This window comes from Neoarius graeffei (genome assembly GCF_027579695.1).
Source record: "Neoarius graeffei isolate fNeoGra1 chromosome 18 unlocalized genomic scaffold, fNeoGra1.pri SUPER_18_unloc_1, whole genome shotgun sequence".
In the NCBI taxonomy this organism is placed as follows: Eukaryota; Metazoa; Chordata; class Actinopteri; order Siluriformes; family Ariidae; genus Neoarius; species Neoarius graeffei.
In genome coordinates, this window is record NW_026869982.1 from 1,096,789 (window position 1) to 1,118,543 (window position 21,755).

Genomic DNA, 21,755 nt, shown 5'->3' on the forward strand with positions numbered 1-21,755 from the left:
GAAGACAAAATAAAATGCTTACAGTACCTGGTATTCCTAGGCAGTCTCCCACTCAAGTACTAACCAGGCCCAACTCTGTTTAGCTTCTGAGATCAGACGGGATCAGGCGTTGTCAGAGTGGTTTGGCCGTAAGCAACAGCTTGTTGGAAATGTGCCGTTTTTCTTGCCTTGCGATCAGAAGGAAAATTCTTGCCTTGCGACCAGAAGGAAAATTCAAACAGATTTCTGCAAGAAGACAAAATAAAATGCTTACAGTACCTGGTATTCCTAGGCAGTCTCCCACTCAAGTACTAACCAGGCCCAACTCTGTTTAGCTTCTGAGATCAGACGGGATCAGGCGTTGTCAGAGTGGTTTGGCCGTAAGCAACAGCTTGTTGGAAATGTGCCGTTTTTCTTGCCTTGCGATCAGAAGGAAAATTCTTGCCTTGCGACCAGAAGGAAAATTCAAACAGATTTCTGCAAGAAGACAAAATAAAATGCTTACAGTACCTGGTATTCCTAGGCAGTCTCACACTCAAGTACTAACCAGGCCCAACTCTGTTTAGCTTCTCAGATCAGACAGGATCAGGCATTGTCAGAGTGGTTTGGACGTAAACAACAGTCTGGAAATGTGTGCCTTGCCTTGCCTTGCCTTGCCTTGCCTTGCCTTGCCTTGCCTTGCGCCCAGAAGGAAAATTCTTGCCTTGCGAGCAGAAGGAAAATTCAAACAGATTTCTGCAAGAAGACAAAATAAAATGCTTACAGTACCTGGTATTCCTAGGCAGTCTCCCACTCAAGTACTAACCAGGCCCAACTCTGTTTAGCTTCTGAGATCAGACGGGATCAGGCGTTGTCAGAGTGGTTTGGCCGTAAGCAACAGCTTGTTGGAAATGTGCCGTTTTTCTTGCCTTGCGATCAGAAGGAAAATTCTTGCCTTGCGACCAGAAGGAAAATTCAAACAGATTTCTGCAAGAAGACAAAATAAAATGCTTACAGTACCTGGTATTCCTAGGCAGTCTCACACTCAAGTACTAACCAGGCCCAACTCTGTTTAGCTTCTCAGATCAGACAGGATCAGGCATTGTCAGAGTGGTTTGGACGTAAACAACAGTCTGGAAATGTGTGCCTTGCCTTGCCTTGCCTTGCCTTGCGCCCAGAAGGAAAATTCTTGCCTTGCGAGCAGAAGGAAAATTCAAACAGATTTCTGCAAGAAGACAAAATAAAATGCTTACAGTACCTGGTATTCCTAGGCAGTCTCCCACTCAAGTACTAACCAGGCCCAACTCTGTTTAGCTTCTGAAATCAGACGGGATCAGGCATTGTCAGAGTGGTTTGGCCGTGAGCAACAGTTTGCTGGAAATGTGCCGTTTTTCTTGCCTTGCCTTGCCTTGCGCCCAGAAGGAAAATTATTGCCTTGCGAGCAGAAGGAAAATTCAAACAGATTTCTGCAAGAAGACAAAATAAAATGCTTACAGTACCTGGTATTCCTAGGCAGTCTCCCACTCAAGTACTAACCAGGCCCAACTCTGTTTAGCTTCTGATATCAGACGGGATCAGGCGTTGTCAGAGTGGTTTGGCCGTAAGCAACAGCTTGTTGGAAATGTGCCGTTTTTCTTGCCTTGCGATCAGAAGGAAAATTCTTGCCTTGCGACCAGAAGGAAAATTCAAACAGATTTCTGCAAGAAGACAAAATAAAATGCTTACAGTACCTGGTATTCCTAGGCAGTCTCACACTCAAGTACTAACCAGGCCCAACTCTGTTTAGCTTCTCAGATCAGACAGGATCAGGCATTGTCAGAGTGGTTTGGACGTAAACAACAGTCTGGAAATGTGTGCCTTGCCTTGCCTTGCCTTGCCTTGCGCCCAGAAGGAAAATTCTTGCCTTGCGAGCAGAAGGAAAATTCAAACAGATTTCTGCAAGAAGACAAAATAAAATGCTTACAGTACCTGGTATTCCTAGGCAGTCTCCCACTCAAGTACTAACCAGGCCCAACTCTGTTTAGCTTCTGAAATCAGACGGGATCAGGCATTGTCAGAGTGGTTTGGCCGTGAGCAACAGTTTGCTGGAAATGTGCCGTTTTTCTTGCCTTGCCTTGCCTTGCACCCAGAAGGAAAATTATTGCCTTGCGAGCAGAAGGAAAATTCAAACAGATTTCTGCAAGAAGACAAAATAAAATGCTTACAGTACCTGGTATTCCTAGGCAGTCTCCCACTCAAGTACTAACCAGGCCCAACTCTGTTTAGCTTCTGAGATCAGACGGGATCAGGCGTTGTCAGAGTGGTTTGGCCGTAAGCAACAGCTTGTTGGAAATGTGCCGTTTTTCTTGCCTTGCGATCAGAAGGAAAATTCTTGCCTTGCGACCAGAAGGAAAATTCAAACAGATTTCTGCAAGAAGACAAAATAAAATGCTTACAGTACCTGGTATTCCTAGGCAGTCTCACACTCAAGTACTAACCAGGCCCAACTCTGTTTAGCTTCTCAGATCAGACAGGATCAGGCATTGTCAGAGTGGTTTGGACGTAAACAACAGTCTGGAAATGTGTGCCTTGCCTTGCCTTGCCTTGCGCCCAGAAGGAAAATTCTTGCCTTGCGAGCAGAAGGAAAATTCAAACAGATTTCTGCAAGAAGACAAAATAAAATGCTTACAGTACCTGGTATTCCTAGGCAGTCTCCCACTCAAGTACTAACCAGGCCCAACTCTGTTTAGCTTCTGAAATCAGACGGGATCAGGCATTGTCAGAGTGGTTTGGCCGTGAGCAACAGTTTGCTGGAAATGTGCCGTTTTTCTTGCCTTGCCTTGCCTTGCGCCCAGAAGGAAAATTATTGCCTTGCTAGCAGAAGGAAAATTCAAACAGATTTCTGCAAGAAGACAAAATAAAATGCTTACAGTACCTGGTATTCCTAGGCAGTCTCCCACCCAAGTACTAACCAGGCCCAACTCTGTTTAGCTTCTGAGATCAGACGGGATCAGGCGTTGTCAGAGTGGTTTGGCCGTAAGCAATAGCTTGTTGGAAATGTGCCGTTTTTCTTGCCTTGCGATCAGAAGGAAAATTCTTGCCTTGCGACCAGAAGGAAAATTCAAACAGATTTCTGCAAGAAGACAAAATAAAATGCTTACAGTACCTGGTATTCCTAGGCAGTCTCACACTCAAGTACTAACCAGGCCCAACTCTGTTTAGCTTCTGAGATCAGACGGGATCAGGCGTTGTCAGAGTGGTTTGGCCGTAAGCAACAGCTTGTTGGAAATGTGCCGTTTTTCTTGCCTTGCGATCAGAAGGAAAATTCTTGCCTTGCGACCAGAAGGAAAATTCAAACAGATTTCTGCAAGAAGACAAAATAAAATGCTTACAGTACCTGGTATTCCTAGGCAGTCTCCCACTCAAGTACTAACCAGGCCCAACTCTGTTTAGCTTCTGAGATCAGACGGGATCAGGCGTTGTCAGAGTGGTTTGGCCGTAAGCAACAGCTTGTTGGAAATGTGCCGTTTTTCTTGCCTTGCGATCAGAAGGAAAATTCTTGCCTTGCGACCAGAAGGAAAATTCAAACAGATTTCTGCAAGAAGACAAAATAAAATGCTTACAGTACCTGGTATTCCTAGGCAGTCTCACACTCAAGTACTAACCAGGCCCAACTCTGTTTAGCTTCTCAGATCAGACAGGATCAGGCATTGTCAGAGTGGTTTGGACGTAAACAACAGTCTGGAAATGTGTGCCTTGCCTTGCCTTGCCTTGCCTTGCCTTGCGCCCAGAAGGAAAATTCTTGCCTTGCGAGCAGAAGGAAAATTCAAACAGATTTCTGCAAGAAGACAAAATAAAATGCTTACAGTACCTGGTATTCCTAGGCAGTGTCCCACTCAAGTACTAACCAGGCCCAACTCTGTTTAGCTTCTGAGATCAGACGGGATCAGGCGTTGTCAGAGTGGTTTGGCCGTAAGCAACAGCTTGTTGGAAATGTGCCGTTTTTCTTGCCTTGCGATCAGAAGGAAAATTCTTGCCTTGCGACCAGAAGGAAAATTCAAACAGATTTCTGCAAGAAGACAAAATAAAATGCTTACAGTACCTGGTATTCCTAGGCAGTCTCACACTCAAGTACTAACCAGGCCCAACTCTGTTTAGCTTCTCAGATCAGACAGGATCAGGCATTGTCAGAGTGGTTTGGACGTAAACAACAGTCTGGAAATGTGTGCCTTGCCTTGCCTTGCCTTGCCTTGCGCCCAGAAGGAAAATTCTTGCCTTGCGAGCAGAAGGAAAATTCAAACAGATTTCTGCAAGAAGACAAAATAAAATGCTTACAGTACCTGGTATTCCTAGGCAGTCTCCCACTCAAGTACTAACCAGGCCCAACTCTGTTTAGCTTCTGAAATCAGACGGGATCAGGCATTGTCAGAGTGGTTTGGCCGTGAGCAACAGTTTGCTGGAAATGTGCCGTTTTTCTTGCCTTGCCTTGCCTTGCACCCAGAAGGAAAATTATTGCCTTGCGATCAGAAGGAAAATTCTTGCCTTGCGACCAGAAGGAAAATTCAAACAGATTTCTGCAAGAAGACAAAATAAAATGCTTACAGTACCTGGTATTCCTAGGCAGTCTCCCACTCAAGTACTAACCAGGCCCAACTCTGTTTAGCTTCTGAGATCAGACGGGATCAGGCGTTGTCAGAGTGGTTTGGCCGTAAGCAACAGCTTGTTGGAAATGTGCCGTTTTTCTTGCCTTGCGATCAGAAGGAAAATTCTTGCCTTGCGACCAGAAGGAAAATTCAAACAGATTTCTGCAAGAAGACAAAATAAAATGCTTACAGTACCTGGTATTCCTAGGCAGTCTCACACTCAAGTACTAACCAGGCCCAACTCTGTTTAGCTTCTCAGATCAGACAGGATCAGGCATTGTCAGAGTGGTTTGGACGTAAACAACAGTCTGGAAATGTGTGCCTTGCCTTGCCTTGCCTTGCCTTGCCTTGCGCCCAGAAGGAAAATTCTTGCCTTGCGAGCAGAAGGAAAATTCAAACAGATTTCTGCAAGAAGACAAAATAAAATGCTTACAGTACCTGGTATTCCTAGGCAGTCTCCCACTCAAGTACTAACCAGGCCCAACTCTGTTTAGCTTCTGAAATCAGACGGGATCAGGCATTGTCAGAGTGGTTTGGCCGTGAGCAACAGTTTGCTGGAAATGTGCCGTTTTTCTTGCCTTGCCTTGCCTTGCGCCCAGAAGGAAAATTATTGCCTTGCTAGCAGAAGGAAAATTCAAACAGATTTCTGCAAGAAGACAAAATAAAATGCTTACAGTACCTGGTATTCCTAGGCAGTCTCCCACTCAAGTACTAACCAGGCCCAACTCTGTTTAGCTTCTGAGATCAGACGGGATCAGGCGTTGTCAGAGTGGTTTGGCCGTAAGCAATAGCTTGTTGGAAATGTGCCGTTTTTCTTGCCTTGCGATCAGAAGGAAAATTCTTGCCTTGCGACCAGAAGGAAAATTCAAACAGATTTCTGCAAGAAGACAAAATAAAATGCTTACAGTACCTGGTATTCCTAGGCAGTCTCACACTCAAGTACTAACCAGGCCCAACTCTGTTTAGCTTCTCAGATCAGACAGGATCAGGCATTGTCAGAGTGGTTTGGACGTAAACAACAGTCTGGAAATGTGTGCCTTGCCTTGCCTTGCCTTGCCTTGCGCCCAGAAGGAAAATTCTTGCCTTGCGAGCAGAAGGAAAATTCAAACAGATTTCTGCAAGAAGACAAAATAAAATGCTTACAGTACCTGGTATTCCTAGGCAGTCTCCCACTCAAGTACTAACCAGGCCCAACTCCGTTTAGCTTCTGAGATCAGACGGGATCAGGCGTTCTCAGAGTGGTTTGGCCGTAAGCAACAGCTTGTTGGAAATGTGCCGTTTTTCTTGCCTTGCGATCAGAAGGAAAATTCTTGCCTTGCGACCAGAAGGAAAATTCAAACAGATTTCTGCAAGAAGACAAAATAAAATGCTTACAGTACCTGGTATTCCTAGGCAGTCTCACACTCAAGTACTAACCAGGCCCAACTCTGTTTAGCTTCTCAGATCAGACAGGATCAGGCATTGTCAGAGTGGTTTGGACGTAAACAACAGTCTGGAAATGTGTGCCTTGCCTTGCCTTGCCTTGCGCCCAGAAGGAAAATTCTTGCCTTGCGAGCAGAAGGAAAATTCAAACAGATTTCTGCAAGAAGACAAAATAAAATGCTTACAGTACCTGGTATTCCTAGGCAGTCTCCCACTCAAGTACTAACCAGGCAAAACTCTGTTTAGCTTCTGAAATCAGACGGGATCAGGCATTGTCAGAGTGGTTTGGCCGTGAGCAACAGTTTGCTGGAAATGTGCCGTTTTTCTTGCCTTGCCTTGCCTTGCGCCCAGAAGGAAAATTATTGCCTTGCGAGCAGAAGGAAAATTCAAACAGATTTCTGCAAGAAGACAAAATAAAATGCTTACAGTACCTGGTATTCCTAGGCAGTCTCCCACTCAAGTACTAACCAGGCCCAACTCTGTTTAGCTTCTGAGATCAGACGGGATCAGGCGTTGTCAGAGTGGTTTGGCCGTAAGCAACAGCTCGTTGGAAATGTGCCGTTTTTCTTGCCTTGCGATCAGAAGGAAAATTCTTGCCTTGCGACCAGAAGGAAAATTCAAACAGATTTCTGCAAGAAGACAAAATAAAATGCTTACAGTACCTGGTATTCCTAGGCAGTCTCACACTCAAGTACTAACCAGGCCCAACTCTGTTTAGCTTCTCAGATCAGACAGGATCAGGCATTGTCAGAGTGGTTTGGACGTAAACAACAGTCTGGAAATGTGTGCCTTGCCTTGCCTTGCCTTGCCTTGCGCCCAGAAGGAAAATTCTTGCCTTGCGAGCAGAAGGAAAATTCAAACAGATTTCTGCAAGAAGACAAAATAAAATGCTTACAGTACCTGGTATTCCTAGGCAGTCTCCCACTCAAGTACTAACCAGGCCCAACTCTGTTTAGCTTCTGAAATCAGACGGGATCAGGCATTGTCAGAGTGGTTTGGCCGTGAGCAACAGTTTGCTGGAAATGTGCCGTTTTTCTTGCCTTGCCTTGCCTTGCACCCAGAAGGAAAATTATTGCCTTGCGAGCAGAAGGAAAATTCAAACAGATTTCTGCAAGAAGACAAAATAAAATGCTTACAGTACCTGGTATTCCTAGGCAGTCTCCCACTCAAGTACTAACCAGGCCCAACTCTGTTTAGCTTCTGAGATCAGACGGGATCAGGCGTTGTCAGAGTGGTTTGGCCGTAAGCAACAGCTTGTTGGAAATGTGCCGTTTTTCTTGCCTTGCGATCAGAAGGAAAATTCTTGCCTTGCGACCAGAAGGAAAATTCAAACAGATTTCTGCAAGAAGACAAAATAAAATGCTTACAGTACCTGGTATTCCTAGGCAGTCTCACACTCAAGTACTAACCAGGCCCAACTCTGTTTAGCTTCTCAGATCAGACAGGATCAGGCATTGTCAGAGTGGTTTGGACGTAAACAACAGTCTGGAAATGTGTGCCTTGCCTTGCCTTGCCTTGCCTTGCCTTGCCTTGCGCCCAGAAGGAAAATTCTTGCCTTGCGAGCAGAAGGAAAATTCAAACAGATTTCTGCAAGAAGACAAAATAAAATGCTTACAGTACCTGGTATTCCTAGGCAGTCTCCCACTCAAGTACTAACCAGGCCCAACTCTGTTTAGCTTCTGAAATCAGACGGGATCAGGCATTGTCAGAGTGGTTTGGCCGTGAGCAACAGTTTGCTGGAAATGTGCCGTTTTTCTTGCCTTGCCTTGCCTTGCGCCCAGAAGGAAAATTATTGCCTTGCTAGCAGAAGGAAAATTCAAACAGATTTCTGCAAGAAGACAAAATAAAATGCTTACAGTACCTGGTATTCCTAGGCAGTCTCCCACTCAAGTACTAACCAGGCCCAACTCTGTTTAGCTTCTGAGATCAGACGGGATCAGGCGTTGTCAGAGTGGTTTGGCCGTAAGCAATAGCTTGTTGGAAATGTGCCGTTTTTCTTGCCTTGCGATCAGAAGGAAAATTCTTGCCTTGCGACCAGAAGGAAAATTCAAACAGATTTCTGCAAGAAGACAAAATAAAATGCTTACAGTACCTGGTATTCCTAGGCAGTCTCACACTCAAGTACTAACCAGGCCCAACTCTGTTTAGCTTCTCAGATCAGACAGGATCAGGCATTGTCAGAGTGGTTTGGACGTAAACAACAGTCTGGAAATGTGTGCCTTGCCTTGCCTTGCCTTGCCTTGCCTTGCCTTGCTCCCAGAAGGAAAATTCTTGCCTTGCGAGCAGAAGGAAAATTCAAACAGATTTCTGCAAGAAGACAAAATAAAATGCTTACAGTACCTGGTATTCCTAGGCAGTCTCCCACCCAAGTACTAACCAGGCCCAACTCTGTTTAGCTTCTGAGATCAGACGGGATCAGGCGTTGTCAGAGTGGTTTGGCCGTAAGCAATAGCTTGTTGGAAATGTGCCGTTTTTCTTGCCTTGCGATCAGAAGGAAAATTCTTGCCTTGCGACCAGAAGGAAAATTCAAACAGATTTCTGCAAGAAGACAAAATAAAATGCTTACAGTACCTGGTATTCCTAGGCAGTCTCACACTCAAGTACTAACCAGGCCCAACTCTGTTTAGCTTCTGAGATCAGACGGGATCAGGCGTTGTCAGAGTGGTTTGGCCGTAAGCAACAGCTTGTTGGAAATGTGCCGTTTTTCTTGCCTTGCGATCAGAAGGAAAATTCTTGCCTTGCGACCAGAAGGAAAATTCAAACAGATTTCTGCAAGAAGACAAAATAAAATGCTTACAGTACCTGGTATTCCTAGGCAGTCTCACACTCAAGTACTAACCAGGCCCAACTCTGTTTAGCTTCTCAGATCAGACAGGATCAGGCATTGTCAGAGTGGTTTGGACGTAAACAACAGTCTGGAAATGTGTGCCTTGCCTTGCCTTGCCTTGCCTTGCCTTGCCTTGCCTTGCCTTGCCTTGCCTTGCCTTGCCTTGCTCCCAGAAGGAAAATTCTTGCCTTGCGAGCAGAAGGAAAATTCAAACAGATTTCTGCAAGAAGACAAAATAAAATGCTTACAGTACCTGGTATTCCTAGGCAGTCTCACACTCAAGTACTAACCAGGCCCAACTCTGTTTAGCTTCTCAGATCAGACAGGATCAGGCATTGTCAGAGTGGTTTGGACGTAAACAACAGTCTGGAAATGTGTGCCTTGCCTTGCCTTGCCTTGCCTTGCCTTGCCTTGCCTTGCTCCCAGAAGGAAAATTCTTGCCTTGCGAGCAGAAGGAAAATTCAAACAGATTTCTGCAAGAAGACAAAATAAAATGCTTACAGTACCTGGTATTCCTAGGCAGTCTCACACTCAAGTACTAACCAGGCCCAACTCTGTTTAGCTTCTCAGATCAGACAGGATCAGGCATTGTCAGAGTGGTTTGGACGTAAACAGCAGTCTGGAAATGTGTGCCTTGCCTTGCCTTGCCTTGCCTTGCGCCCAGAAGGAAAATTCTTGCCTTGCGAGCAGAAGGAAAATTCAAACAGATTTCTGCAAGAAGACAAAATAAAATGCTTACAGTACCTGGTATTCCTAGGCAGTCTCCCACTCAAGTACTAACCAGGCCCAACTCTGTTTAGCTTCTGAAATCAGACGGGATCAGGCATTGTCAGAGTGGTTTGGCCGTGAGCAACAGTTTGCTGGAAATGTGCCGTTTTTCTTGCCTTGCCTTGCCTTGCGCCCAGAAGGAAAATTATTGCCTTGCGAGCAGAAGGAAAATTCAAACAGATTTCTGCAAGAAGACAAAATAAAATGCTTACAGTACCTGGTATTCCTAGGCAGTCTCCCACTCAAGTACTAACCAGGCCCAACTCTGTTTAGCTTCTGAGATCAGACGGGATCAGGCGTTGTCAGAGTGGTTTGGCCGTAAGCAACAGCTTGTTGGAAATGTGCCGTTTTTCTTGCCTTGCGATCAGAAGGAAAATTCTTGCCTTGCGACCAGAAGGAAAATTCAAACAGATTTCTGCAAGAAGACAAAATAAAATGCTTACAGTACCTGGTATTCCTAGGCAGTCTAACACTCAAGTACTAACCAGGCCCAACTCTGTTTAGCTTCTCAGATCAGACAGGATCAGGCATTGTCAGAGTGGTTTGGACGTAAACAACAGTCTGGAAATGTGTGCCTTGCCTTGCCTTGCCTTGCCTTGCGCCCAGAAGGAAAATTCTTGCCTTGCGAGCAGAAGGAAAATTCAAACAGATTTCTGCAAGAAGACAAAATAAAATGCTTACAGTACCTGGTATTCCTAGGCAGTCTCCCACTCAAGTACTAACCAGGCCCAACTCTGTTTAGCTTCTGAGATCAGACGGGATCAGGCGTTCTCAGAGTGGTTTGGCCGTAAGCAACAGCTTGTTGGAAATGTGCCGTTTTTCTTGCCTTGCGATCAGAAGGAAAATTCTTGCCTTGCGACCAGAAGGAAAATTCAAACAGATTTCTGCAAGAAGACAAAATAAAATGCTTACAGTACCTGGTATTCCTAGGCAGTCTCACACTCAAGTACTAACCAGGCCCAACTCTGTTTAGCTTCTCAGATCAGACAGGATCAGGCATTGTCAGAGTGGTTTGGACGTAAACAACAGTCTGGAAATGTGTGCCTTGCCTTGCCTTGCCTTGCGCCCAGAAGGAAAATTCTTGCCTTGCGAGCAGAAGGAAAATTCAAACAGATTTCTGCAAGAAGACAAAATAAAATGCTTACCGTACCTGGTATTCCTAGGCAGTCTCCCACTCAAGTACTAACCAGGCAAAACTCTGTTTAGCTTCTGAAATCAGACGGGATCAGGCATTGTCAGAGTGGTTTGGCCGTGAGCAACAGTTTGCTGGAAATGTGCCGTTTTTCTTGCCTTGCCTTGCCTTGCGCCCAGAAGGAAAATTATTGCCTTGCGAGCAGAAGGAAAATTCAAACAGATTTCTGCAAGAAGACAAAATAAAATGCTTACAGTACCTGGTATTCCTAGGCAGTCTCCCACTCAAGTACTAACCAGGCCCAACTCTGTTTAGCTTCTGAGATCAGACGGGATCAGGCGTTGTCAGAGTGGTTTGGCCGTAAGCAACAGCTCGTTGGAAATGTGCCGTTTTTCTTGCCTTGCGATCAGAAGGAAAATTCTTGCCTTGCGACCAGAAGGAAAATTCAAACAGATTTCTGCAAGAAGACAAAATAAAATGCTTACAGTACCTGGTATTCCTAGGCAGTCTCACACTCAAGTACTAACCAGGCCCAACTCTGTTTAGCTTCTCAGATCAGACAGGATCAGGCATTGTCAGAGTGGTTTGGACGTAAACAACAGTCTGGAAATGTGTGCCTTGCCTTGCCTTGCCTTGCCTTGCGCCCAGAAGGAAAATTCTTGCCTTGCGAGCAGAAGGAAAATTCAAACAGATTTCTGCAAGAAGACAAAATAAAATGCTTACAGTACCTGGTATTCCTAGGCAGTCTCCCACTCAAGTACTAACCAGGCCCAACTCTGTTTAGCTTCTGAAATCAGACGGGATCAGGCGTTGTCAGAGTGGTTTGGCCGTGAGCAACAGTTTGCTGGAAATGTGCCGTTTTTCTTGCCTTGCCTTGCCTTGCACCCAGAAGGAAAATTATTGCCTTGCGAGCAGAAGGAAAATTCAAACAGATTTCTGCAAGAAGACAAAATAAAATGCTTACAGTACCTGGTATTCCTAGGCAGTCTCCCACTCAAGTACTAACCAGGCCCAACTCTGTTTAGCTTCTGAGATCAGACGGGATCAGGCGTTGTCAGAGTGGTTTGGCCGTAAGCAACAGCTTGTTGGAAATGTGCCGTTTTTCTTGCCTTGCGATCAGAAGGAAAATTCTTGCCTTGCGACCAGAAGGAAAATTCAAACAGATTTCTGCAAGAAGACAAAATAAAATGCTTACAGTACCTGGTATTCCTAGGCAGTCTCACACTCAAGTACTAACCAGGCCCAACTCTGTTTAGCTTCTCAGATCAGACGGGATCAGGCATTGTCAGAGTGGTTTGGCCGTGAGCAACAGCTTGTTGGAAATGTGCCGTTTTTCTTGCCTTGCGATCAGAAGGAAAATTCTTGCCTTGCGACCAGAAGGAAAATTCAAACAGATTTCTGCAAGAAGACAAAATAAAATGCTTACAGTACCTGGTATTCCTAGGCAGTCTCACACTCAAGTACTAACCAGGCCCAACTCTGTTTAGCTTCTGAGATCAGACGGGATCAGGCGTTGTCAGAGTGGTTTGGCCGTAAGCAACAGCTTGTTGGAAATGTGCCGTTTTTCTTGCCTTGCGATCAGAAGGAAAATTCTTGCCTTGCGACCAGAAGGAAAATTCAAACAGATTTCTGCAAGAAGACAAAATAAAATGCTTACAGTACCTGGTATTCCTAGGCAGCCTCACACTCAAGTACTAACCAGGCCCAACTCTGTTTAGCTTCTCAGATCAGACAGGATCAGGCATTGTCAGAGTGGTTTGGACGTAAACAACAGTCTGGAAATGTGTGCCTTGCCTTGCCTTGCCTTGCCTTGCCTTGCCTTGCCTTGCTCCCAGAAGGAAAATTCTTGCCTTGCGAGCAGAAGGAAAATTCAAACAGATTTCTGCAAGAAGACAAAATAAAATGCTTACAGTACCTGGTATTCCTAGGCAGTCTCACACTCAAGTACTAACCAGGCCCAACTCTGTTTAGCTTCTCAGATCAGACAGGATCAGGCATTGTCAGAGTGGTTTGGACGTAAACAACAGTCTGGAAATGTGTGCCTTGCCTTGCCTTGCCTTGCCTTGCCTTGCCTTGCCTTGCCTTGCCTTGCCTTGCTCCCAGAAGGAAAATTCTTGCCTTGCGAGCAGAAGGAAAATTCAAACAGATTTCTGCAAGAAGACAAAATAAAATGCTTACAGTACCTGGTATTCCTAGGCAGTCTCACACTCAAGTACTAACCAGGCCCAACTCTGTTTAGCTTCTCAGATCAGACAGGATCAGGCATTGTCAGAGTGGTTTGGACGTAAACAGCAGTCTGGAAATGTGTGCCTTGCCTTGCCTTGCCTTGCCTTGCGCCCAGAAGGAAAATTCTTGCCTTGCGAGCAGAAGGAAAATTCAAACAGATTTCTGCAAGAAGACAAAATAAAATGCTTACAGTACCTGGTATTCCTAGGCAGTCTCCCACTCAAGTACTAACCAGGCCCAACTCTGTTTAGCTTCTGAAATCAGACGGGATCAGGCATTGTCAGAGTGGTTTGGCCGTGAGCAACAGTTTGCTGGAAATGTGCCGTTTTTCTTGCCTTGCCTTGCCTTGCGCCCAGAAGGAAAATTATTGCCTTGCGAGCAGAAGGAAAATTCAAACAGATTTCTGCAAGAAGACAAAATAAAATGCTTACAGTACCTGGTATTCCTAGGCAGTCTCCCACTCAAGTACTAACCAGGCCCAACTCTGTTTAGCTTCTGAGATCAGACAGGATCAGGCGTTGTCAGAGTGGTTTGGCCGTAAGCAACAGCTTGTTGGAAATGTGCCGTTTTTCTTGCCTTGCGATCAGAAGGAAAATTCTTGCCTTGCGACCAGAAGGAAAATTCAAACAGATTTCTGCAAGAAGACAAAATAAAATGCTTACAGTACCTGGTATTCCTAGGCAGTCTAACACTCAAGTACTAACCAGGCCCAACTCTGTTTAGCTTCTCAGATCAGACAGGATCAGGCATTGTCAGAGTGGTTTGGACGTAAACAACAGTCTGGAAATGTGTGCCTTGCCTTGCCTTGCCTTGCCTTGCGCCCAGAAGGAAAATTCTTGCCTTGCGAGCAGAAGGAAAATTCAAACAGATTTCTGCAAGAAGACAAAATAAAATGCTTACAGTACCTGGTATTCCTAGGCAGTCTCCCACTCAAGTACTAACCAGGCCCAACTCTGTTTAGCTTCTGAGATCAGACGGGATCAGGCGTTCTCAGAGTGGTTTGGCCGTAAGCAACAGCTTGTTGGAAATGTGCCGTTTTTCTTGCCTTGCGATCAGAAGGAAAATTCTTGCCTTGCGACCAGAAGGAAAATTCAAACAGATTTCTGCAAGAAGACAAAATAAAATGCTTACAGTACCTGGTATTCCTAGGCAGTCTCACACTCAAGTACTAACCAGGCCCAACTCTGTTTAGCTTCTCAGATCAGACAGGATCAGGCATTGTCAGAGTGGTTTGGACGTAAACAACAGTCTGGAAATGTGTGCCTTGCCTTGCCTTGCCTTGCGCCCAGAAGGAAAATTCTTGCCTTGCGAGCAGAAGGAAAATTCAAACAGATTTCTGCAAGAAGACAAAATAAAATGCTTACAGTACCTGGTATTCCTAGGCAGTCTCCCACTCAAGTACTAACCAGGCAAAACTCTGTTTAGCTTCTGAAATCAGACGGGATCAGGCATTGTCAGAGTGGTTTGGCCGTGAGCAACAGTTTGCTGGAAATGTGCCGTTTTTCTTGCCTTGCCTTGCCTTGCGCCCAGAAGGAAAATTCTTGCCTTGCGAGCAGAAGGAAAATTCAAACAGATTTCTGCAAGAAGACAAAATAAAATGCTTACAGTACCTGGTATTCCTAGGCAGTCTCCCACTCAAGTACTAACCAGGCCCAACTCTGTTTAGCTTCTGAGATCAGACGGGATCAGGCGTTGTCAGAGTGGTTTGGCCATAAGCAACAGTTAGTTGGAAATGTGCCGTTTTTCTTGCCTTGCCTTGCCTTGCGACCAGAAGGAAAATTCTTGCCTTGCGAGCAGAAGGAAAATTCAAACAGATTTCTGCAAGAAGACAAAATAAAATGCTTACAGTACCTGGTATTCCTAGGCAGTCTCCCACTCAAGTACTAACCAGGCCTAACTCTGTTTAGCTTCTGAGATCAGACGGGATCAGGCGTTGTCAGAGTGGTTTGGCCATAAGCAACAGTGAGTTGGAAATGTGCCGTTTTTCTTGCCTTGCCTTGCCTTGCGCCCAGAAGGAAAATTCTTGCCTTGCGAGCAGAAGGAAAATTCAAACAGATTTCTGCTAGAAGACAAAATAAAATGCTTACAGTACCTGGTATTCCTAGGCAGTCTCCCACTCAAGTACTATCCAGGCCCAACTCTGTTTAGCTTCTGAGATCAGACGGGATCAGGCGTTGTCAGAGTGGTTTGGCCATAAGCAGCAGTTAGTTGGAAATGTGCCGTTTTTCTTGCCTTGCCTTGCGACCAGAAGGAAAATTCTTTCCTTGCGAGCAGAATGAAAATTCAAACAGATTTCTGCAAGAAGACAAAATAAAATGCTTACAGTACCTGGTATTACTAGGCAGTCTCCCACTCAAGTACTAAACAGGCCCAACTCTGTTTAGTTTCTGAGATCTGACAGGATCAGGCGTTGTCAGAGTGGTTTGGCCGTAAGCAACAGCTTGTTGGAAATGTGCCATTTTTCTTGCCTTGCGCCCAGAAGGAAAATTCTTGCCTTGCGACCAGAAGGAAAATTCAAACAGATTTCTGCTAGAAGACAAAATAAAATGCTTACAGTACCTGGTATTCCTAGGCAGTCTCCCACTCAAGTACTAACCAGGCCCAACTCTGTTTAGCTTCTGAGATCAGACGGGATCAGGCGTTGTCAGAGTGGTTTGGCCATAAGCAACAGTTAGTTGGAAATGTGCCGTTTTTCTTGCCTTGCCTTGCCTTGCCTTGCGCCCAGAAGGAAAATTCTTGCCTTGCGAGCAGAAGGAAAATTCAAACAGATTTCTGCAAGAAGACAAAATAAAATGCTTACAGTACCTGGTATTCCTAGGCAGTCTCCCACTCAAGTACTAACCAGGCCCAACTCTGTTTAGCTTCTGAGATCAGACGGGATCAGGCGTTGTCAGAGTGGTTTGGCCATAAGCAACAGTTAGTTGGAAATGTGCCGTTTTTCTTGCCTTGCCTTGCCTTGCGCCCAGAAGGAAAATTCTTGCCTTGCGAGCAGAAGGAAAATTCAAACAGATTTCTGCTAGAAGACAAAATAAAATGCTTACAGTACCTGGTATTCCTATTCAGTCTCCCACTCAAGTACTAACCAGGCCCAACTCTGTTTAGTTTCTGAGATCAGACGGGATCAGGCGATGTCAGAGTGGTTTGGCCATAAGCAACAGTTAGTTGGAAATGTGCCGTTTTTCTTGCCTTGCCTTGCCTTGCGCCCAGAAGGAAAATTCTTGCCTTGCGAGCAGAAGGAAAATTCAAACAGATTTCTGCAAGAAGACAAAATAAAATGCTTACAGTACCTGGTATTCCTAGGCAGTCTCCCACTCAAGTACTAACCAGGCCCAACTCTGTTTAGCTTCTGAGATCAGACGGGATCAGGCGTTGTCAGAGTGGTTTGGCCATAAGCAACAGTTAGTTGGAAATGTGCCGTTTTTCTTGCCTTGCCTTGCGCCCAGAAGGAAAATTCTTGCCTTGCGAGCAGAAGGAAAATTCAAACAGATTTCTGCTAGAAGACAAAATAAAATGCTTACAGTACCTGGTATTCCTAGGCAGTCTCCCACTCAAGTACTAACCAGGCCCAACTCTGTTTAGCTTCTGAGATCAGACGGGATCAGGCGTTGTCAGAGTGGTTTGGCCATAAGCAACAGTTAGTTGGAAATGTGCCGTTTTTCTTGCCTTGCCTTGCGACCAGAAGGAAAATTCTTGCCTTGCGAGCAGAAGGAAAATTCAAACAGATTTCTGCAAGAAGACAAAATAAAATGCTTACAGTACCTGGTATTACTAGGCAGTCTCCCACTCAAGTACTAAACAGGCCCAACTCTGTTTAGCTTCTCAGATCAGACAGGATCAGGCATTGTCAGAGTGGTTTGGACATAAGCAATAGTCTGGAAATGTGCCGTTTTTCTTGCCTTGCCTTGCGATCAGAAGGAAAATTCTTGCCTTGCGACCAGAAGGAAAATTCAAACAGATTTCTGCAAGAAGACAAAATAAAATGCTTACAGTACCTGGTATTCCTAGGCAGTCTCCCACTCAAGTACTAACCAGGCCCAACTCTGTTTAGCTTCTGACATCAGACGGGATCAGGCGTTGTCAGAGTGGTTTGGCCATAAGCAACAGTTAGTTGGAAATGTGCCGTTTTTCTTGCCTTGCCTTGCCTTGCGCCCAGAAGGAAAATTCTTGCCTTGCGAGCAGAAGGAAAATTCAAACAGATTTCTGCTAGAAGACAAAATAAAATGCTTACAGTACCTGGTATTCCTAGGCAGTCTCCCACTCAAGTACTAACCAGGCCCAACTCTGTTTAGCTTCTGAGATCAGACGGGATCAGGCGTTGTCAGAGTGGTTTGGCCGTAAGCAACAGTTAGTTGGAAATGTGCCGTTTTTCTTGCCTTGCGTTGCGACCAGAAGGAAAATTCTTGCCTTGCGAGCAGAAGGAAAATTCAAACAGATTTCTGCAAGGAGACAAAATAAAATGCTTACAGTACCTGGTATTCCTAGGCAGTCTCACACTCAAGTACTAACCAGGCCCAACTCTGTTTAGCTTCTCAGATCAGACAGGATCAGGCATTGTCAGAGTGGTTTGGACGTAAACAACAGTCTGGAAATGTGTGCCTTGCCTTGCCTTGCCTTGCCTTGCCTTGCCTTGCCTTGCGCCCAGAAGGAAAATTCTTGCCTTGCGAGCAGAAGGAAAATTCAAACAGATTTCTGCAAGAAGACAAAATAAAATGCTTACAGTACCTGGTATTCCTAGGCAGTCTCCCACTCAAGTACTAACCAGGCCCAACTCTGTTTAGCTTCTGAGATCAGACGGGATCAGGCGTTGTCAGAGTGGTTTGGCCATAAGCAACAGTTAGTTGGAAATGTGTCGTTTTTCTTGCCTTGCCTTGCCTTGCGCCCAGAAGGAAAATTCTTGCCTTGCGAGCAGAAGGAAAATTCAAACAGATTTCTGCTAGAAGACAAAATAAAATGCTTACAGTACCTGGTATTCCTAGGCAGTCTCCCACTCAAGTACTAACCAGGCCCAACTCTGTTTAGCTTCTGAGATCAGACGGGATCAGGCGTTGTCAGAGTGGTTTGGCCATAAGCAACAGTTAGTTGGAAATGTGCCGTTTTTCTTGCCTTGCCTTGCCTTGCGACCAGAAGGAAAATTCTTGCCTTGCGAGCAGAAGGAAAATTCAAACAGATTTCTGCAAGAAGACAAAATAAAATGCTTACAGTACCTGGTATTCCTAGGCAGTCTCCCACTCAAGTACTAACCAGGCCTAACTCTGTTTAGCTTCTGAGATCAGACGGGATCAGGCGTTGTCAGAGTGGTTTGGCCATAAGCAACAGTGAGTTGGAAATGTGCCGTTTTTCTTGCCTTGCCTTGCCTTGCGCCCAGAAGGAAAATTCTTGCCTTGCGAGCAGAAGGAAAATTCAAACAGATTTCTGCTAGAAGACAAAATAAAATGCTTACAGTACCTGGTATTCCTAGGCAGTCTCCCACTCAAGTACTATCCAGGCCCAACTCTGTTTAGCTTCTGAGATCAGACGGGATCAGGCGTTGTCAGAGTGGTTTGGCCATAAGCAGCAGTTAGTTGGAAATGTGCCGTTTTTCTTGCCTTGCCTTGCGACCAGAAGGAAAATTCTTGCCTTGCGAGCAGAAGGAAAATTCAAACAGATTTCTGCAAGAAGACAAAATAAAATGCTTACAGTACCTGGTATTACTAGGCAGTCTCCCACTCAAGTACTAAACAGGCCCAACTCTGTTTAGTTTCTGAGATCTGACAGGATCAGGCGTTGTCAGAGTGGTTTGGCCGTAAGCAACAGCTTGTTGGAAATGTGCCATTTTTCTTGCCTTGCGCCCAGAAGGAAAATTCTTGCCTTGCGACCAGAAGGAAAATTCAAACAGATTTCTGCTAGAAGACAAAATAAAATGCTTACAGTACCTGGTATTCCTAGGCAGTCTCCCACTCAAGTACTAACCAGGCCCAACTCTGTTTAGCTTCTGAGATCAGACGGGATCAGGCGTTGTCAGAGTGGTTTGGCCATAAGCAACAGTTAGTTGGAAATGTGCCGTTTTTCTTGCCTTGCCTTGCCTTGCCTTGCGCCCAGAAGGAAAATTCTTGCCTTGCGAGCAGAAGGAAAATTCAAACAGATTTCTGCAAGAAGACAAAATAAAATGCTTACAGTACCTGGTATTCCTAGGCAGTCTCCCACTCAAGTACTAACCAGGCCCAACTCTGTTTAGCTTCTGAGATCAGACGGGATCAGGCGTTGTCAGAGTGGTTTGGCCATAAGCAACAGTTAGTTGGAAATGTGCCGTTTTTCTTGCCTTGCCTTGCCTTGCGCCCAGAAGGAAAATTCTTGCCTTGCGAGCAGAAGGAAAATTCAAACAGATTTCTGCTAGAAGACAAAATAAAATGCTTACAGTACCTGGTATTCCTATTCAGTCTCCCACTCAAGTACTAACCAGGCCCAACTCTGTTTAGTTTCTGAGATCAGACGGGATCAGGCGATGTCAGAGTGGTTTGGCCATAAGCAACAGTTAGTTGGAAATGTGCCGTTTTTCTTGCCTTGCCTTGCCTTGCGCCCAGAAGGAAAATTCTTGCCTTGCGAGCAGAAGGAAAATTCAAACAGATTTCTGCAAGAAGACAAAATAAAATGCTTACAGTACCTGGTATTCCTAGGCAGTCTCCCACTCAAGTACTAACCAGGCCCAACTCTGTTTAGCTTCTGAGATCAGACGGGATCAGGCGTTGTCAGAGTGGTTTGGCCATAAGCAACAGTTAGTTGGAAATGTGCCGTTTTTCTTGCCTTGCCTTGCGCCCAGAAGGAAAATTCTTGCCTTGCGAGCAGAAGGAAAATTCAAACAGATTTCTGCTAGAAGACAAAATAAAATGCTTACAGTACCTGGTATTCCTAGGCAGTCTCCCACTCAAGTACTAACCAGGCCCAACTCTGTTTAGCTTCTGAGATCAGACGGGATCAGGCGTTGTCAGAGTGGTTTGGCCATAAGCAACAGTTAGTTGGAAATGTGCCGTTTTTCTTGCCTTGCCTTGCGACCAGAAGGAAAATTCTTGCCTTGCGAGCAGAAGGAAAATTCAAACAGATTTCTGCAAGAAGACAAAATAAAATGCTTACAGTACCTGGTATTACTAGGCAGTCTCCCACTCAAGTACTAAACAGGCCCAACTCTGTTTAGCTTCTCAGATCAGACAGGATCAGGCATTGTCAGAGTGGTTTGGACATAAGCAATAGTCTGGAAATGTGCCGTTTTTCTTGCCTTGCCTTGCGATCAGAAGGAAAATTCTTGCCTTGCGACCAGAAGGAAAATTCAAACAGATTTCTGCAAGAAGACAAAATAAAATGCTTACAGTACCTGGTATTCCTAGGCAGTCTCCCACTCAAGTACTAACCAGGCCCAACTCTGTTTAGCTTCTGACATCAGACGGGATCAGGCGTTGTCAGAGTGGTTTGGCCATAAGCAACAGTTAGTTGGAAATGTGCCGTTTTTCTTGCCTTGCCTTGCCTTGCGCCCAGAAGGAAAATTCTTGCCTTGCGAGCAGAAGGAAAATTCAAACAGATTTCTGCTAGAAGACAAAATAAAATGCTTACAGTACCTGGTATTCCTAGGCAGTCTCCCACTCAAGTACTAACCAGGCCCAACTCTGTTTAGCTTCTGAGATCAGACGGGATCAGGCGTTGTCAGAGTGGTTTGGCCGTAAGCAACAGTTAGTTGGAAATGTGCCGTTTTTCTTGCCTTGCCTTGCGACCAGAAGGAAAATTCTTGCCTTGCGAGCAGAAGGAAAATTCAAACAGATTTCTGCAAGGAGACAAAATAAAATGCTTACAGTACCTGGTATTCCTAGGCAGTCTCACACTCAAGTACTAACCAGGCCCAACTCTGTTTAGCTTCTCAGATCAGACAGGATCAGGCATTGTCAGAGTGGTTTGGACGTAAACAACAGTCTGGAAATGTGTGCCTTGCCTTGCCTTGCCTTGCCTTGCCTTGCCTTGCCTTGCCTTGCCTTGCCTTGCCTTGCCTTGCCTTGCCTTGCGCCCAGAAGGAAAATTCTTGCCTTGCGAGCAGAAGGAAAATTCAAACAGATTTCTGCAAGAAGACAAAATAAAATGCTTACAGTACCTGGTATTCCTAGGCAGTCTCCCACTCAAGTACTAACCAGGCCCAACTCTGTTTAGCTTCTGAGATCAGACGGGATCAGGCGTTGTCAGAGTGGTTTGGCCATAAGCAACAGTTAGTTGGAAATGTGTCGTTTTTCTTGCCTTGCCTTGCCTTGCGCCCAGAAGGAAAATTCTTGCCTTGCGAGCAGAAGGAAAATTCAAACAGATTTCTGCTAGAAGACAAAATAAAATGCTTACAGTACCTGGTATTCCTAGGCAGTCTCCCACTCAAGTACTAACCAGGCCCAACTCTGTTTAGCTTCTGAGATCAGACGGGATCAGGCGTTGTCAGAGTGGTTTGGCCATAAGCAACAGTTAGTTGGAAATGTGCCGTTTTTCTTGCCTTGCCTTGCCTTGCGACCAGAAGGAAAATTCTTGCCTTGCGAGCAGAAGGAAAATTCAAACAGATTTCTGCAAGAAGACAAAATAAAATGCTTACAGTACCTGGTATTCCTAGGCAGTCTCCCACTCAAGTACTAACCAGGCCTAACTCTGTTTAGCTTCTGAGATCAGACGGGATCAGGCGTTGTCAGAGTGGTTTGGCCATAAGCAACAGTGAGTTGGAAATGTGCCGTTTTTCTTGCCTTGCCTTGCCTTGCGCCCAGAAGGAAAATTCTTGCCTTGCGAGCAGAAGGAAAATTCAAACAGATTT

The 21,755-nt window shown here is 45.3% G+C and overlaps 38 non-coding genes and 51 pseudogenes across 38 annotated transcripts; all 89 read right to left on the minus strand.

Annotated features, from left to right (window-relative positions):
• Positions 1 to 15: 15 nt before the first annotated feature.
• LOC132876605 (5S ribosomal RNA) lies at positions 16 to 134 on the minus strand. Its single transcript, XR_009652316.1, has one exon. It is a non-coding gene; the product is annotated as a 5S ribosomal RNA (ribosomal RNA).
• Positions 135 to 246: 112 nt separating this feature from the next.
• LOC132876606 (5S ribosomal RNA) lies at positions 247 to 365 on the minus strand. The gene has a single exon (XR_009652317.1). It is a non-coding gene; the product is annotated as a 5S ribosomal RNA (ribosomal RNA).
• A 112-nt stretch (positions 366 to 477) lies between these two features.
• On the minus strand, positions 478 to 596 carry LOC132881000 (5S ribosomal RNA; annotated as a pseudogene).
• Positions 597 to 735: 139 nt separating this feature from the next.
• Positions 736 to 854, minus strand: LOC132876607 (5S ribosomal RNA). The gene has a single exon (XR_009652318.1). It is a non-coding gene; the product is annotated as a 5S ribosomal RNA (ribosomal RNA).
• Positions 855 to 966: 112 nt separating this feature from the next.
• LOC132881001 (5S ribosomal RNA) lies at positions 967 to 1,085 on the minus strand (annotated as a pseudogene).
• Positions 1,086 to 1,204: 119 nt separating this feature from the next.
• Positions 1,205 to 1,323, minus strand: LOC132879359 (5S ribosomal RNA; annotated as a pseudogene).
• Positions 1,324 to 1,445: 122 nt separating this feature from the next.
• LOC132878028 (5S ribosomal RNA) lies at positions 1,446 to 1,564 on the minus strand. The gene has a single exon (XR_009653682.1). It is a non-coding gene; the product is annotated as a 5S ribosomal RNA (ribosomal RNA).
• Positions 1,565 to 1,676: 112 nt separating this feature from the next.
• Positions 1,677 to 1,795, minus strand: LOC132881003 (5S ribosomal RNA; annotated as a pseudogene).
• Positions 1,796 to 1,914: 119 nt separating this feature from the next.
• Positions 1,915 to 2,033, minus strand: LOC132879360 (5S ribosomal RNA; annotated as a pseudogene).
• A 122-nt stretch (positions 2,034 to 2,155) lies between these two features.
• Positions 2,156 to 2,274, minus strand: LOC132876609 (5S ribosomal RNA). Its single transcript, XR_009652320.1, has one exon. It is a non-coding gene; the product is annotated as a 5S ribosomal RNA (ribosomal RNA).
• Positions 2,275 to 2,386: 112 nt separating this feature from the next.
• On the minus strand, positions 2,387 to 2,505 carry LOC132881004 (5S ribosomal RNA; annotated as a pseudogene).
• A 114-nt stretch (positions 2,506 to 2,619) lies between these two features.
• Positions 2,620 to 2,738, minus strand: LOC132879361 (5S ribosomal RNA; annotated as a pseudogene).
• Positions 2,739 to 2,860: 122 nt separating this feature from the next.
• LOC132877081 (5S ribosomal RNA) lies at positions 2,861 to 2,979 on the minus strand. The gene has a single exon (XR_009652770.1). It is a non-coding gene; the product is annotated as a 5S ribosomal RNA (ribosomal RNA).
• Positions 2,980 to 3,091: 112 nt separating this feature from the next.
• Positions 3,092 to 3,210, minus strand: LOC132878205 (5S ribosomal RNA; annotated as a pseudogene).
• A 112-nt stretch (positions 3,211 to 3,322) lies between these two features.
• Positions 3,323 to 3,441, minus strand: LOC132876612 (5S ribosomal RNA). The gene has a single exon (XR_009652321.1). It is a non-coding gene; the product is annotated as a 5S ribosomal RNA (ribosomal RNA).
• A 112-nt stretch (positions 3,442 to 3,553) lies between these two features.
• Positions 3,554 to 3,672, minus strand: LOC132881005 (5S ribosomal RNA; annotated as a pseudogene).
• A 124-nt stretch (positions 3,673 to 3,796) lies between these two features.
• LOC132877937 (5S ribosomal RNA) lies at positions 3,797 to 3,915 on the minus strand. The gene has a single exon (XR_009653595.1). It is a non-coding gene; the product is annotated as a 5S ribosomal RNA (ribosomal RNA).
• A 112-nt stretch (positions 3,916 to 4,027) lies between these two features.
• LOC132881006 (5S ribosomal RNA) lies at positions 4,028 to 4,146 on the minus strand (annotated as a pseudogene).
• Positions 4,147 to 4,265: 119 nt separating this feature from the next.
• On the minus strand, positions 4,266 to 4,384 carry LOC132879363 (5S ribosomal RNA; annotated as a pseudogene).
• Positions 4,385 to 4,532: 148 nt separating this feature from the next.
• LOC132876613 (5S ribosomal RNA) lies at positions 4,533 to 4,651 on the minus strand. Its single transcript, XR_009652322.1, has one exon. It is a non-coding gene; the product is annotated as a 5S ribosomal RNA (ribosomal RNA).
• A 112-nt stretch (positions 4,652 to 4,763) lies between these two features.
• LOC132881008 (5S ribosomal RNA) lies at positions 4,764 to 4,882 on the minus strand (annotated as a pseudogene).
• A 124-nt stretch (positions 4,883 to 5,006) lies between these two features.
• Positions 5,007 to 5,125, minus strand: LOC132879364 (5S ribosomal RNA; annotated as a pseudogene).
• A 122-nt stretch (positions 5,126 to 5,247) lies between these two features.
• Positions 5,248 to 5,366, minus strand: LOC132876614 (5S ribosomal RNA). Its single transcript, XR_009652323.1, has one exon. It is a non-coding gene; the product is annotated as a 5S ribosomal RNA (ribosomal RNA).
• A 112-nt stretch (positions 5,367 to 5,478) lies between these two features.
• LOC132881009 (5S ribosomal RNA) lies at positions 5,479 to 5,597 on the minus strand (annotated as a pseudogene).
• A 119-nt stretch (positions 5,598 to 5,716) lies between these two features.
• On the minus strand, positions 5,717 to 5,835 carry LOC132876843 (5S ribosomal RNA). The gene has a single exon (XR_009652543.1). It is a non-coding gene; the product is annotated as a 5S ribosomal RNA (ribosomal RNA).
• A 112-nt stretch (positions 5,836 to 5,947) lies between these two features.
• Positions 5,948 to 6,066, minus strand: LOC132881010 (5S ribosomal RNA; annotated as a pseudogene).
• A 114-nt stretch (positions 6,067 to 6,180) lies between these two features.
• LOC132880086 (5S ribosomal RNA) lies at positions 6,181 to 6,299 on the minus strand (annotated as a pseudogene).
• Positions 6,300 to 6,421: 122 nt separating this feature from the next.
• On the minus strand, positions 6,422 to 6,540 carry LOC132876615 (5S ribosomal RNA). Its single transcript, XR_009652324.1, has one exon. It is a non-coding gene; the product is annotated as a 5S ribosomal RNA (ribosomal RNA).
• Positions 6,541 to 6,652: 112 nt separating this feature from the next.
• LOC132881011 (5S ribosomal RNA) lies at positions 6,653 to 6,771 on the minus strand (annotated as a pseudogene).
• Positions 6,772 to 6,890: 119 nt separating this feature from the next.
• Positions 6,891 to 7,009, minus strand: LOC132879365 (5S ribosomal RNA; annotated as a pseudogene).
• Positions 7,010 to 7,131: 122 nt separating this feature from the next.
• Positions 7,132 to 7,250, minus strand: LOC132876617 (5S ribosomal RNA). Its single transcript, XR_009652326.1, has one exon. It is a non-coding gene; the product is annotated as a 5S ribosomal RNA (ribosomal RNA).
• A 112-nt stretch (positions 7,251 to 7,362) lies between these two features.
• On the minus strand, positions 7,363 to 7,481 carry LOC132881012 (5S ribosomal RNA; annotated as a pseudogene).
• A 129-nt stretch (positions 7,482 to 7,610) lies between these two features.
• LOC132879366 (5S ribosomal RNA) lies at positions 7,611 to 7,729 on the minus strand (annotated as a pseudogene).
• A 122-nt stretch (positions 7,730 to 7,851) lies between these two features.
• Positions 7,852 to 7,970, minus strand: LOC132876618 (5S ribosomal RNA). The gene has a single exon (XR_009652327.1). It is a non-coding gene; the product is annotated as a 5S ribosomal RNA (ribosomal RNA).
• A 112-nt stretch (positions 7,971 to 8,082) lies between these two features.
• LOC132881013 (5S ribosomal RNA) lies at positions 8,083 to 8,201 on the minus strand (annotated as a pseudogene).
• A 129-nt stretch (positions 8,202 to 8,330) lies between these two features.
• LOC132877197 (5S ribosomal RNA) lies at positions 8,331 to 8,449 on the minus strand. Its single transcript, XR_009652881.1, has one exon. It is a non-coding gene; the product is annotated as a 5S ribosomal RNA (ribosomal RNA).
• A 112-nt stretch (positions 8,450 to 8,561) lies between these two features.
• LOC132878206 (5S ribosomal RNA) lies at positions 8,562 to 8,680 on the minus strand (annotated as a pseudogene).
• A 112-nt stretch (positions 8,681 to 8,792) lies between these two features.
• Positions 8,793 to 8,911, minus strand: LOC132881015 (5S ribosomal RNA; annotated as a pseudogene).
• Positions 8,912 to 9,070: 159 nt separating this feature from the next.
• Positions 9,071 to 9,189, minus strand: LOC132881016 (5S ribosomal RNA; annotated as a pseudogene).
• Positions 9,190 to 9,323: 134 nt separating this feature from the next.
• Positions 9,324 to 9,442, minus strand: LOC132881017 (5S ribosomal RNA; annotated as a pseudogene).
• A 119-nt stretch (positions 9,443 to 9,561) lies between these two features.
• On the minus strand, positions 9,562 to 9,680 carry LOC132879367 (5S ribosomal RNA; annotated as a pseudogene).
• Positions 9,681 to 9,802: 122 nt separating this feature from the next.
• Positions 9,803 to 9,921, minus strand: LOC132876619 (5S ribosomal RNA). Its single transcript, XR_009652328.1, has one exon. It is a non-coding gene; the product is annotated as a 5S ribosomal RNA (ribosomal RNA).
• A 350-nt stretch (positions 9,922 to 10,271) lies between these two features.
• LOC132876815 (5S ribosomal RNA) lies at positions 10,272 to 10,390 on the minus strand. The gene has a single exon (XR_009652516.1). It is a non-coding gene; the product is annotated as a 5S ribosomal RNA (ribosomal RNA).
• Positions 10,391 to 10,502: 112 nt separating this feature from the next.
• Positions 10,503 to 10,621, minus strand: LOC132881018 (5S ribosomal RNA; annotated as a pseudogene).
• A 114-nt stretch (positions 10,622 to 10,735) lies between these two features.
• On the minus strand, positions 10,736 to 10,854 carry LOC132880128 (5S ribosomal RNA; annotated as a pseudogene).
• Positions 10,855 to 10,976: 122 nt separating this feature from the next.
• LOC132876620 (5S ribosomal RNA) lies at positions 10,977 to 11,095 on the minus strand. Its single transcript, XR_009652329.1, has one exon. It is a non-coding gene; the product is annotated as a 5S ribosomal RNA (ribosomal RNA).
• Positions 11,096 to 11,207: 112 nt separating this feature from the next.
• On the minus strand, positions 11,208 to 11,326 carry LOC132881019 (5S ribosomal RNA; annotated as a pseudogene).
• Positions 11,327 to 11,445: 119 nt separating this feature from the next.
• LOC132878596 (5S ribosomal RNA) lies at positions 11,446 to 11,564 on the minus strand (annotated as a pseudogene).
• Positions 11,565 to 11,686: 122 nt separating this feature from the next.
• Positions 11,687 to 11,805, minus strand: LOC132876621 (5S ribosomal RNA). The gene has a single exon (XR_009652330.1). It is a non-coding gene; the product is annotated as a 5S ribosomal RNA (ribosomal RNA).
• Positions 11,806 to 11,917: 112 nt separating this feature from the next.
• Positions 11,918 to 12,036, minus strand: LOC132879883 (5S ribosomal RNA; annotated as a pseudogene).
• Positions 12,037 to 12,148: 112 nt separating this feature from the next.
• Positions 12,149 to 12,267, minus strand: LOC132878207 (5S ribosomal RNA; annotated as a pseudogene).
• A 112-nt stretch (positions 12,268 to 12,379) lies between these two features.
• LOC132881399 (5S ribosomal RNA) lies at positions 12,380 to 12,498 on the minus strand (annotated as a pseudogene).
• Positions 12,499 to 12,632: 134 nt separating this feature from the next.
• Positions 12,633 to 12,751, minus strand: LOC132881020 (5S ribosomal RNA; annotated as a pseudogene).
• A 149-nt stretch (positions 12,752 to 12,900) lies between these two features.
• LOC132881021 (5S ribosomal RNA) lies at positions 12,901 to 13,019 on the minus strand (annotated as a pseudogene).
• A 119-nt stretch (positions 13,020 to 13,138) lies between these two features.
• LOC132879368 (5S ribosomal RNA) lies at positions 13,139 to 13,257 on the minus strand (annotated as a pseudogene).
• A 122-nt stretch (positions 13,258 to 13,379) lies between these two features.
• On the minus strand, positions 13,380 to 13,498 carry LOC132878016 (5S ribosomal RNA). The gene has a single exon (XR_009653671.1). It is a non-coding gene; the product is annotated as a 5S ribosomal RNA (ribosomal RNA).
• Positions 13,499 to 13,848: 350 nt separating this feature from the next.
• On the minus strand, positions 13,849 to 13,967 carry LOC132876816 (5S ribosomal RNA). The gene has a single exon (XR_009652517.1). It is a non-coding gene; the product is annotated as a 5S ribosomal RNA (ribosomal RNA).
• A 112-nt stretch (positions 13,968 to 14,079) lies between these two features.
• LOC132881022 (5S ribosomal RNA) lies at positions 14,080 to 14,198 on the minus strand (annotated as a pseudogene).
• A 114-nt stretch (positions 14,199 to 14,312) lies between these two features.
• On the minus strand, positions 14,313 to 14,431 carry LOC132880087 (5S ribosomal RNA; annotated as a pseudogene).
• A 122-nt stretch (positions 14,432 to 14,553) lies between these two features.
• LOC132877363 (5S ribosomal RNA) lies at positions 14,554 to 14,672 on the minus strand. The gene has a single exon (XR_009653043.1). It is a non-coding gene; the product is annotated as a 5S ribosomal RNA (ribosomal RNA).
• Positions 14,673 to 14,794: 122 nt separating this feature from the next.
• Positions 14,795 to 14,913, minus strand: LOC132878266 (5S ribosomal RNA; annotated as a pseudogene).
• A 122-nt stretch (positions 14,914 to 15,035) lies between these two features.
• Positions 15,036 to 15,154, minus strand: LOC132877849 (5S ribosomal RNA). The gene has a single exon (XR_009653513.1). It is a non-coding gene; the product is annotated as a 5S ribosomal RNA (ribosomal RNA).
• Positions 15,155 to 15,271: 117 nt separating this feature from the next.
• On the minus strand, positions 15,272 to 15,390 carry LOC132879758 (5S ribosomal RNA; annotated as a pseudogene).
• A 112-nt stretch (positions 15,391 to 15,502) lies between these two features.
• Positions 15,503 to 15,621, minus strand: LOC132877364 (5S ribosomal RNA). The gene has a single exon (XR_009653044.1). It is a non-coding gene; the product is annotated as a 5S ribosomal RNA (ribosomal RNA).
• Positions 15,622 to 15,748: 127 nt separating this feature from the next.
• Positions 15,749 to 15,867, minus strand: LOC132877365 (5S ribosomal RNA). Its single transcript, XR_009653045.1, has one exon. It is a non-coding gene; the product is annotated as a 5S ribosomal RNA (ribosomal RNA).
• A 122-nt stretch (positions 15,868 to 15,989) lies between these two features.
• On the minus strand, positions 15,990 to 16,108 carry LOC132879484 (5S ribosomal RNA; annotated as a pseudogene).
• Positions 16,109 to 16,230: 122 nt separating this feature from the next.
• Positions 16,231 to 16,349, minus strand: LOC132877367 (5S ribosomal RNA). The gene has a single exon (XR_009653047.1). It is a non-coding gene; the product is annotated as a 5S ribosomal RNA (ribosomal RNA).
• Positions 16,350 to 16,466: 117 nt separating this feature from the next.
• Positions 16,467 to 16,585, minus strand: LOC132877368 (5S ribosomal RNA). Its single transcript, XR_009653048.1, has one exon. It is a non-coding gene; the product is annotated as a 5S ribosomal RNA (ribosomal RNA).
• A 117-nt stretch (positions 16,586 to 16,702) lies between these two features.
• On the minus strand, positions 16,703 to 16,821 carry LOC132881317 (5S ribosomal RNA; annotated as a pseudogene).
• Positions 16,822 to 16,935: 114 nt separating this feature from the next.
• LOC132878485 (5S ribosomal RNA) lies at positions 16,936 to 17,054 on the minus strand (annotated as a pseudogene).
• Positions 17,055 to 17,176: 122 nt separating this feature from the next.
• On the minus strand, positions 17,177 to 17,295 carry LOC132876623 (5S ribosomal RNA). The gene has a single exon (XR_009652332.1). It is a non-coding gene; the product is annotated as a 5S ribosomal RNA (ribosomal RNA).
• A 117-nt stretch (positions 17,296 to 17,412) lies between these two features.
• LOC132881024 (5S ribosomal RNA) lies at positions 17,413 to 17,531 on the minus strand (annotated as a pseudogene).
• Positions 17,532 to 17,665: 134 nt separating this feature from the next.
• On the minus strand, positions 17,666 to 17,784 carry LOC132877369 (5S ribosomal RNA). The gene has a single exon (XR_009653049.1). It is a non-coding gene; the product is annotated as a 5S ribosomal RNA (ribosomal RNA).
• Positions 17,785 to 17,906: 122 nt separating this feature from the next.
• On the minus strand, positions 17,907 to 18,025 carry LOC132877370 (5S ribosomal RNA). The gene has a single exon (XR_009653050.1). It is a non-coding gene; the product is annotated as a 5S ribosomal RNA (ribosomal RNA).
• A 122-nt stretch (positions 18,026 to 18,147) lies between these two features.
• On the minus strand, positions 18,148 to 18,266 carry LOC132878267 (5S ribosomal RNA; annotated as a pseudogene).
• A 122-nt stretch (positions 18,267 to 18,388) lies between these two features.
• On the minus strand, positions 18,389 to 18,507 carry LOC132877851 (5S ribosomal RNA). The gene has a single exon (XR_009653514.1). It is a non-coding gene; the product is annotated as a 5S ribosomal RNA (ribosomal RNA).
• A 117-nt stretch (positions 18,508 to 18,624) lies between these two features.
• On the minus strand, positions 18,625 to 18,743 carry LOC132879759 (5S ribosomal RNA; annotated as a pseudogene).
• A 112-nt stretch (positions 18,744 to 18,855) lies between these two features.
• LOC132877371 (5S ribosomal RNA) lies at positions 18,856 to 18,974 on the minus strand. Its single transcript, XR_009653051.1, has one exon. It is a non-coding gene; the product is annotated as a 5S ribosomal RNA (ribosomal RNA).
• Positions 18,975 to 19,101: 127 nt separating this feature from the next.
• On the minus strand, positions 19,102 to 19,220 carry LOC132877373 (5S ribosomal RNA). The gene has a single exon (XR_009653053.1). It is a non-coding gene; the product is annotated as a 5S ribosomal RNA (ribosomal RNA).
• A 122-nt stretch (positions 19,221 to 19,342) lies between these two features.
• LOC132879485 (5S ribosomal RNA) lies at positions 19,343 to 19,461 on the minus strand (annotated as a pseudogene).
• Positions 19,462 to 19,583: 122 nt separating this feature from the next.
• LOC132877374 (5S ribosomal RNA) lies at positions 19,584 to 19,702 on the minus strand. The gene has a single exon (XR_009653054.1). It is a non-coding gene; the product is annotated as a 5S ribosomal RNA (ribosomal RNA).
• A 117-nt stretch (positions 19,703 to 19,819) lies between these two features.
• Positions 19,820 to 19,938, minus strand: LOC132877375 (5S ribosomal RNA). Its single transcript, XR_009653055.1, has one exon. It is a non-coding gene; the product is annotated as a 5S ribosomal RNA (ribosomal RNA).
• Positions 19,939 to 20,055: 117 nt separating this feature from the next.
• Positions 20,056 to 20,174, minus strand: LOC132881319 (5S ribosomal RNA; annotated as a pseudogene).
• A 114-nt stretch (positions 20,175 to 20,288) lies between these two features.
• Positions 20,289 to 20,407, minus strand: LOC132878487 (5S ribosomal RNA; annotated as a pseudogene).
• A 122-nt stretch (positions 20,408 to 20,529) lies between these two features.
• LOC132876624 (5S ribosomal RNA) lies at positions 20,530 to 20,648 on the minus strand. The gene has a single exon (XR_009652333.1). It is a non-coding gene; the product is annotated as a 5S ribosomal RNA (ribosomal RNA).
• Positions 20,649 to 20,765: 117 nt separating this feature from the next.
• LOC132881025 (5S ribosomal RNA) lies at positions 20,766 to 20,884 on the minus strand (annotated as a pseudogene).
• Positions 20,885 to 21,053: 169 nt separating this feature from the next.
• Positions 21,054 to 21,172, minus strand: LOC132877376 (5S ribosomal RNA). The gene has a single exon (XR_009653056.1). It is a non-coding gene; the product is annotated as a 5S ribosomal RNA (ribosomal RNA).
• A 122-nt stretch (positions 21,173 to 21,294) lies between these two features.
• Positions 21,295 to 21,413, minus strand: LOC132877377 (5S ribosomal RNA). Its single transcript, XR_009653057.1, has one exon. It is a non-coding gene; the product is annotated as a 5S ribosomal RNA (ribosomal RNA).
• A 122-nt stretch (positions 21,414 to 21,535) lies between these two features.
• On the minus strand, positions 21,536 to 21,654 carry LOC132878268 (5S ribosomal RNA; annotated as a pseudogene).
• Positions 21,655 to 21,755: the final 101 nt, after the last annotated feature.